Source organism: Homalodisca vitripennis, chromosome 1, assembly GCF_021130785.1.
Source record: "Homalodisca vitripennis isolate AUS2020 chromosome 1, UT_GWSS_2.1, whole genome shotgun sequence".
Taxonomy (NCBI): Eukaryota; Metazoa; Arthropoda; class Insecta; order Hemiptera; family Cicadellidae; genus Homalodisca; species Homalodisca vitripennis.
In genome coordinates, this window is record NC_060207.1 from 180,963,269 (window position 1) to 180,972,439 (window position 9,171).

A 9,171-nucleotide genomic window follows, 5' to 3' on the forward strand; every position below is an offset into this window, starting at 1 on the left:
GACCAAAGTAATCAGGATTGGGAAGCAGTCGCCAGATAAATCACGCCCAGTTAAAGTAACATTCAAGGATGCAAAAGATGCCATTTCCTTTTTTAAAACTTTCCATCCAGACTCCTGTAAAGAAATCTTCCCAGGTTGCAAAATTGATGTTTCCCGCGATCGCACGCCAATGGAAAGGTCTTATTTGGCTGAACTCAGAAACACTCTCGACGCTAGGTCAAAGGCTGATGAAAGAAACCTCACCATAAAATATAAGAATGGAACCCCTAAAATTGTTCAATCCTAAAAAAACTAGCTTCGATCAATGGACATCTCTTAGCTTATTACCAAAACGCTAAAGGTTTAAGAAGCAAACTGGAAGAACTAAAATTATCCATAGCCACATCCAATTTTGATTCGATAATTGTCACTGAAACAAATCTCTCTGATGGCATACATGATGCCGAAATATCTCCTAGTAGCTATACCTCTTATCGTAGCGACGGATCGCATTTAACCAGCTCCAAATCCTGTAAGGGTGGAGTCATGGTCGCTATTAAAAACAACATTGCAATCACCCGGCTAGTGTCTGGTGTGAGCAATATTGAGCATTTGCTGGTAAAGATTGAGCCCTTTAAGGGCATTTCCTGGCTCCTAGTAGCTTCCTATATCCCTCCTCAACAGCATGTGTCCAGTTACAACAGTCTTCTATCGTCCATTGAGGAGGTGTCTACAGAACAAGAATTCCACGAAATTATTGTAATCGGGGATTTCAACTTACCCGGTGTGGATTGGGCAGATCCTCTAAATTGTGTTCACACTCCTGCCTCCAGAGTGATGCTATCTCTCATGGAGCTATACGACCTTCAACAAGTTAATTCTATTTACAACGGAAGAGGAGTTCTGTTGGATCTAGTTCTATGCACAAATAAAAACACTATCGTATCCCTAGAAATTGATGCACTTCTGCCTGCGGAGGAGAGGCACCACCCTCCACTGTCCATTGTCTTGCACTGCAGCAACAGAAACACCAAGGGTTGCACCACCAAACACTTTAAGCCCGACTTTAAAAGATGCAATCTTTGGGAAACTTACAATTCCCTCTCAGTCGTGGACTTCACAGCCGTCCTGAGTTCCACTGATCTCAATGAAGCAACCGAAAAATTCCTTTCTACCATCGCTGAAGCAGTCAAGCTGAACTCACCATTGAGAAGAGTTGGTGTTTCACCATTTCCCAGATGGTTCCCTGCCGAAACAAAAGATCTGGTAATTGCAAAAAACTCTACACAGACAGTATAAGGAGCGACCGACAGCCTGCAATTACCTTCGTTTCTCCAATGTGAGAGCGTCTTGTAAGTTATCTGCGAAGAGAGACTACCGTCAGCACTTAGGGAGAGTGGATCAGGGAGTATCCGTGAACCTTCGTTTCTTCTGGAGCCACGTTAACGCTATTAGAAACTCTTCCTCGCTGCCCTCACGCATGTTTTACAACGACATCGAATCAAAGGAACCTCAAGGGACGTGCGAACTGTTCAGGGATTTTTTTCTCCTCAGTGTATACGAGGCCCACGGAGATATTTATACCTGTTAGTGGTGACCACTTTGGAAACTCCGTTTTTTTCAAGACTCTCACACCAAGAAGTATTGAGCAAGCTGAGGAAGCTCGATGAGGCCAAAGGATGGGGCCCTGATGAAATTCTCCCGATGGTTTTGAAACATTGCGGTGGTCTGCTGGTGGGGCCAATTTGTGATCTTTTCAATGTGACTGTCATCTGGTGTCTTCCCAGAATCTTTAAAATTAGCCTACGTTGTTCCCCTCCACAAAAAAGGGGCCGTTGAAGATGTTGCTAATTATAGACCAATCTCGATTTTGCCAGCTATTGCCAAAGATTTTGAGGACCTCTTTCTTGACAGTTTAAAGCTTAAACTGGCTGGCTTAATCTGCTCACAGCAGCATGGTTTCATGAGTGGGAGGTCTACTGTGTCGAACTTAACGTTATTTCAGTCCAAAATACATGAAGCCTTCACCGTCAATAATCAGTTAGATGCCATATATCTGGATTTCTCCAAGGCTTTCGACACGGTAGACCACACACTACTTTTGAGAAAATTGCTTGATCAAGGATTTGGAAGCACGGAAATTAAGTGGCTGACAAGCTACCTCTCAAACCGCCGTTCATTCATCAAGTTTGCTTCGGCCACTTCATCAGAATTCATTTCATACTCTGGAGTTCCCCAAGGGTCGCTGTTGGAACCCTATCTCTTTTCACTCTTCATAAATGACCTTCCTGAAGCTTTACAGTGCGACTCACTTCTGTTTGCTGATGATGTGAAACTGTTTTCCATCGTATCCACTGAAGAGGACTGCCTACGAATCCAGGAAGATCTTTGTGCGATCGACCGCTGGTGCGAAGAGAACAAAATGAAACTCAACACTAAGAAATGCCAAGTGATGACCTTCCATCGGAATCTCTCCCCCATTGTCTATGAGTACAATATACGCAGTGAGCCCTTAACTCGTGTACTGCAGGTAAAAGATCTCGGTATTACATTAGTACCTTCACTGAATCCTGAGTTGCATGTGCGAAACATTTGCAGAAGAGCAAACAAAATGCTTGGATTTGTCTCCCGCTTCTCAAAAGGCTTAAGTGACACGGCTTTAAAAACTTTGTATTGTGCTTTGGTACGCCAAATCCTTGAATATGGCTGTCCAGTGTGGAATCCCCACCAGAAGTTTCTCATAGATGAACTAGAGACTATTCAAAGAAGATTTATTCGAATGGTGGGTGTCAGGAGTGGTCTTCTCTATCGTCAGGTTCCCATCGGGGAAGTGTCTCGTGATCTGGGACTCCTGACTCTTGTGGATCGCAGATTCTCCGCTGACGTTTTACTGCTGTCAAAGATCATTAACGGCAAGATCGACTGTCCCGATATGCTGAGCCAGATCCTCTTCAGGACCTCTTCAGCCACTCGCTCCAGAGACCTGTTCGCTAGGCAGCAACATCGCACCAACTACGCAGCAAACAATACGATGTACCGACTTCAGAGATCTGGTAATAGCGTCGCCGACATCGTTGACTTTTTTGTGGACAGTATACCAGTGCTCAAGAGGAGGATCGCCGGTCTACATGAGTTATCTGCCTAGGAGTTGCACAATGAGGGAAGACACTCGTTCTTATACTTTACCTGTACATCTCTCATTGCTGTTATTTATATATTGTGTCTTGTTAATTCTTGTCTATTCTTGTTTATTCATGGTTTTATTCTCATTGTTTCGTGCTAATTTATTGCTGTTATTGTTCGTTGTTATCCATAGTTCAAATCAAGGTGCACTAATAATTAATTACGTTATTGTCATTCATAGTTTATATCCGTTTCGTCACTGAAATAGTTTATTAATCTTTATTGCTCTATTTGTCACTGTGGTTGTTTACTTTCACAGTTTATCTACGTTTTACATCCACAAGCTGTTACATTTGTTTAATATTATTATACACCATTTGTTAATGTATTTCTATGTCAGCATCATTCTAAACTGTATGCAACTCATTAGGGACTATTGTAATCCCCTTATCTGCCCTTTAATAAATATTGCTATAAAAAAATTTAAAAACTTTAAAAAAGCTAAAGAAAAGGGTAGAAGGGGACCCTTCATTTCACACATCATAAATTTTTATCGTCAATTGCACGCACTATAACTCATTTGTCATTGCCATCTATACCTCTCGCACATTTTTTTGGTTATATATTTACGCATGTATACGTCAGTGTCTTGAGTTCATTAATTATTGTTCAAAACTGTAAAAATGGAGATGTCCGTTGAAATGTAAAATAAAAAAAATAAAATAAGAGCTACCAAGGATTTCAGACGTCCCTACACCCTTGTCATGCTATTCAAGTCTTTAGTGCGTCCTCTGCTAGAGTACTGCTCAGTCATCTGGTCACCATATCAATCAGGTCATATCGAACTTCTTGACAAACTGCAGGTGCGCTTTGTTAGACTTCTCGGAGTGAGGCTAGGATACACCTACCGGGATACTCCGGTAACGGAGATTGAGGAGATGTTTGGACTACAACCTCTTCATGGTAGAAGAAAATGTACTGATCTCGTCTTCCTGCACAAACTTTTCAGCGGATTGCTGGACTGGCCCTCAGACATTAATATCCTGATACCTAGAGCCACTAGATCGAGGTCTGTTATTATCAGAGGATATCAACGTACAAATTACGCTGCTCACCATGGAGTGCACACACACACACACACACACACACACACACACACACACACACACACACACACACACACACACACACACACACACACACACACACACACACACACACACACACACACACACACACACACAGTCACATTACACCTCATCTTCAGTATTCAAAATTGTTATTATTTATCTGTTTGTTATTCTGTTACATATACTTTTATCATTTTTATACCGTTACATATTTATCTCATTGTTACGTTCTAATACATCTATATCGTTGCATGGTTTTATATATTTATCTGATTGTTAAGTTATGAAAAGAATGAAGAATGAAGACAGGAGTGGAATGCCTTCAGCTCCCCTAGCTCCTCCAGAGAGACCGAGTACAGGCTGGAATCAGTATCTGGCCAGGCCGAGGAGGGGAGACGCAACCAGTCGGGTCCATGCCACCAAAGGGGATGATCCACCAATTGAGAGGGAAGGATCCCACGGGAGGCGCAGTCAGCAGGATTGGAAGCACTGGGTATGTAGCGCCAGCACTCCATAGCCACAAGCTCTTGAGTTTGCGCCACACGATTAGCCACATAGGTTTTGAGGCGATAAGAAGGGGTTTTGATCCACGCGAGGGTCACAGTAGAGTCGCACCAGCAGACAATAGAACCAAACTTGCGGGTGGGAGCTAATTGAGTAACACAATATTTCACAAGTTGGGCCAGGGAGATGAGCTGCGCATAGCTCCAGTCGGGGCAGCGTCACTCTTTTGAGAGGAGCGGCGCGCGAGTTTTAGCCATAAACTTGGCTTACGTGCACCGTGTCATTGGAGGTAGAGCGGATGTAGACTACAGCAGCATAGCCTAGTTCTGAGGCGTCAGAGAAACCGTGCAAGTCCCAGTGAGTAGCAGCAGAGTAGGGGATAGCACGAGGAATTGTAATAGTAGCAACGTGCTTAAGTTCAAATAAAAAAAGGCGTGCCATTTTTGGTATATTTCTGGAGAGAGCGGATCATCCCAATCTATGCCAGACATCCATACGAGTTGCATAATATTTTTTGCGAGCATTATACAAGGCGCCAAAAAACCACAGGGGTCATAGACTTGAGAAATGAGACTTAAAACTTTACGCTTAGTGGGGTTTTCACAAGAAAAATTAAAATTAAAACGTAAAAGTGTCAGTCAGAGGGGTCCATTTTAGGCCCAAAATAGAGAAATGAGGCTCCTGAGAGGGTTGCAGAAAAAACTGGGATTTCCCGATGATCTTCAGGAAGGTGTTGCAAAAGTCTCGGAGAGTTCGAGACCCACTTCCGGAGCTCAAAAGCCACCGAGCCGAAGGAGTTTGATGAGTTGATCTTGAAGTTCAGCGGCGAGTTCTTCAGTCTCAGCTCCGCAGATCAGGTCGTCGACGTAGCTCTGGTAGCTGTAACAGTCTGAAAGCTTGTTTGTCAACAAAAACAATGCAGTCGACAGAGCACCACAGCTGATATGATCAGACGTCACAGCTGATATGATCACAGCTGATATGACTGGAGAGGGGACTGGAAAATCGATATGCACGGACTTTGCAATCGTGAAAGAACCTGAAACCACACTTTGAAATATGCACTGTATATAGCTTATAAGAGTTGAGATTGCACTGATATTCACCAATGGACTAAAGTTCTTATTATCCGGCTCGAAGGACCATGAAAAAGAATGAATTTTGGTTATGAGAACCGTTAGATAATATTTTAGAGGCTCGATTAAGAAGGACCACTTCACACTAGGCAGTGAAGACGCCTAACACACTGATTTTTAACAAGAGTTCACTAGGTTAGGTTACACATAATGAGTTTTATGAACAGTGCATATTCAAATAAAGTGCAGAAAATAAACAGTTACCTTTGTTTTCCATGAGAGGTACCTAACCGGTAGTCTGCTGTTGTTGAGGGCCCAGGTTGTGATCAGTAAGTGTGGAAATAGGCTGCTGTCTTTGTAGGCAGGCGTGAAGACGGAAGATGTCATTCACGGATTCACTCACGCACAATACGACCGCAATACGAATAGTTTATAACACTGTGGCCAGTCCTGTTAGAGGCACGATAGACGCGGGTGTCCGGGAGCAGAGACGTTTCTGGTAGAGATTGCAATCCAGAGAGCACTGACTTTAATGTTAATGTAAAATGTACAACAAATAGAGATAAACTAATATTTAAATGAGAGAGTAACACATGGGGGAGAGAGTAAGTATGGTAAGCAGTGGCTAGAGAGTACATAAGTGCCCCAGGGCGGGACCGAGAGTAATAACGAGCAAGCGTGCCTACGCTTGCAAGGTACGGCAATTGATAAGTCAACCGTTGTGATTGGTTGGTGAGTTTACAGTAAACAGCTGATTCGGGAAAACAATGGTTCATTTGGTCTGTCACTGTACGTGAATATTTTAATCCAGTAAGGAATGGTATTGTAGGCACTAGGCCGCAGAAAGAGATATAGATAGAATTAATGTAGTATATACAGTTTAGTAAATAAAGGCAAATATAGAGTATAAGTTGCACAAAAAATATATACATAATTATTATTCAATAAAAGTAGCCTTTTCATATCAGGCAATAAAAAACAAGTTATTTAATGCAATAAATACTTAACAAGTTACTATTATCATAATTGTTACATTGTTCTGTTTCTCTTTGCTACTTGCTCCTGCATTATTTGTTATGATAGCTATGTATTGTTATTATATTACATAATGTCTTCCTTGTGTTATCTGTTATCATTACTAGTTTTGTTATGTTATTGTTGTTACCACAGTTATTAGTCATTGTATGCCATCTTGATTAGTTTATCCTTAGTTAAGTCAACTCATGTATAAATGGTGGAACCGTTGGAAATAAATAAATAAATATCCAGAGATATTATTTTTTGAACAAAAATACAAAATGCGACTAAACGACATATTTCTCGACCTATGTTTATAGGACATTTTTGGTTTGGAATGATGAGTATTATCAGCCACGGTCACATCTATTCCCTCTTATACAATTTAATAAATTTTGAAAGAGCTTTTGACATTCAGTTGGCCTTCCGATTGAATTTTGATTTGCAAATTTAAACACATGTGAGACAGAAATGATGAAATATAAAATAAAAGTAAGGGCTCTCTGGTGTAGTAGGTAAAATGCTTGCAATGCAAGTGAGAGACCGGGTTCGAGTCCTGGTGGTGCAAGTACTTTTTACGATTACATGTTTATTGAAATTGATATATACAGTATATATATATATATATATATATATATATATATATATATATATATATATAAACATATGCATGATAGCTACTGTTTCCGGCACCGACACTCTGGAATTATTACTGTTCCAACAAATATTTCTTCTCTATTACCAACAGTTTTGGGCAGATTTGAAAATCATTCATAATAAAAAGGTTAATGCTTGGGTTGTAATTATTGATGAGTTACAATGTAATATTAAAGGAGCCATTTTCCCATATATTTATACAGTTATTCATCCTTTATTTGAACTTCCGATCTTCCCATATTCAAACTAAGAAAGAACAAAAAAAAATACCTTTCTGATGAATAAAACACACATTTTAAATATTTTACTTAGAATCCGTTTAAATGTTTTAAATCGGATTGGTTAGAAAAATTTAATGGTTTACTTAAATCTTTTAAGGCTTGTAAATAATTATATATTTATTCGTCTGATGTCTGGAATATATTTAATTTTTAGGACCGATACAAAGTTCTGTTTCAATAACTTCATGGAATGTTAAAGTACCAGAAATGTATTTTTGAACAGATGGGCTGACATAATTAACATTAAATGTATATTATACTCTCATTTGTCGCATAAGCATCGCATTCCTCTAAGAAGTTACAAAATGTTTGATGCCAATGCAACCATTGTTCTTGTGCTGATTTATATTTAGGCTCTACATCAAACCTATTATATTAACATAACCAAGAAAATTACGGAATCTTTGAACGATGGCAAATGCACTAAATGGTAATAACCGCGATGTATTTGGTGGAAAAATACCCTTCATAAACATAAACAACTTTCAGATAGATTAAGATAAAAACTAACTATTCATTTAAAATCCCACTCAAGTATGACCTTTCACCGAGAAACCTGGCATTCCTCTTTGGCCAATAATTAGTTCCCGGAATTCACCTAGTAGAGATATATGTAAAGTCATCTAGGACATTCTGACATCCTTTTTAGAACATACTGACTCGTTTATTACCAAATCATTAAAACTTGCTGAAACTGATAGGCAAGTTAGCTTAGACTTTGAAAGTCTTTCCATTAATGTACCAGTTGCAGAAACGTTAACAACTGAATTTTGTTTAAGATCGAACATTAAACGAGAGAACCAAACTTCCGATCCACGTAATCATTGGAATGTTAGAATAATGCACTCAATGTAACTATTTTGAATTCGAGGGTAGTAATTACTAGGAAGATGAAGGAATGCCAATCGTGTCTCCTCTATCACTCATTTTCGCCAATATCTTTATGGAAGAATTTGAGCAAAAGTACTGGCATCAACTCAACTCAACTCAATACAAGGGTCTAGAGAGGATACGTGGATAACACTTTAGTAGTATTTACAAGTAGCTTGTGTTAAGACAAATTGGTTAAAAGAAGAAATAAAAATGTTGAATTGGATATTATACTAAATATGTGCTCTAAGTGTATCATAAAAAAATGCAAAATAAATTACAGAAAACACCTGAAGTAACAAAAATGACAAAAGAATGTTTTAAGAGTATTACCAAGAGAGAAATTCTAGAGTAAACACTTTTTTATTAAATACTCCCACGGTCTAGAACACAAAGTTTAGAGGTAGAACTGTTCTAGGGTTCGATGCTGAAAGTGGTTAGAAACATCGAGTGGACTACTGGTCTAAAATTACAAGAATAAGAAGCATCCAGTCCGGGGTCATTCTAGAGAAGAATAAAGGGAGGAATATTCTA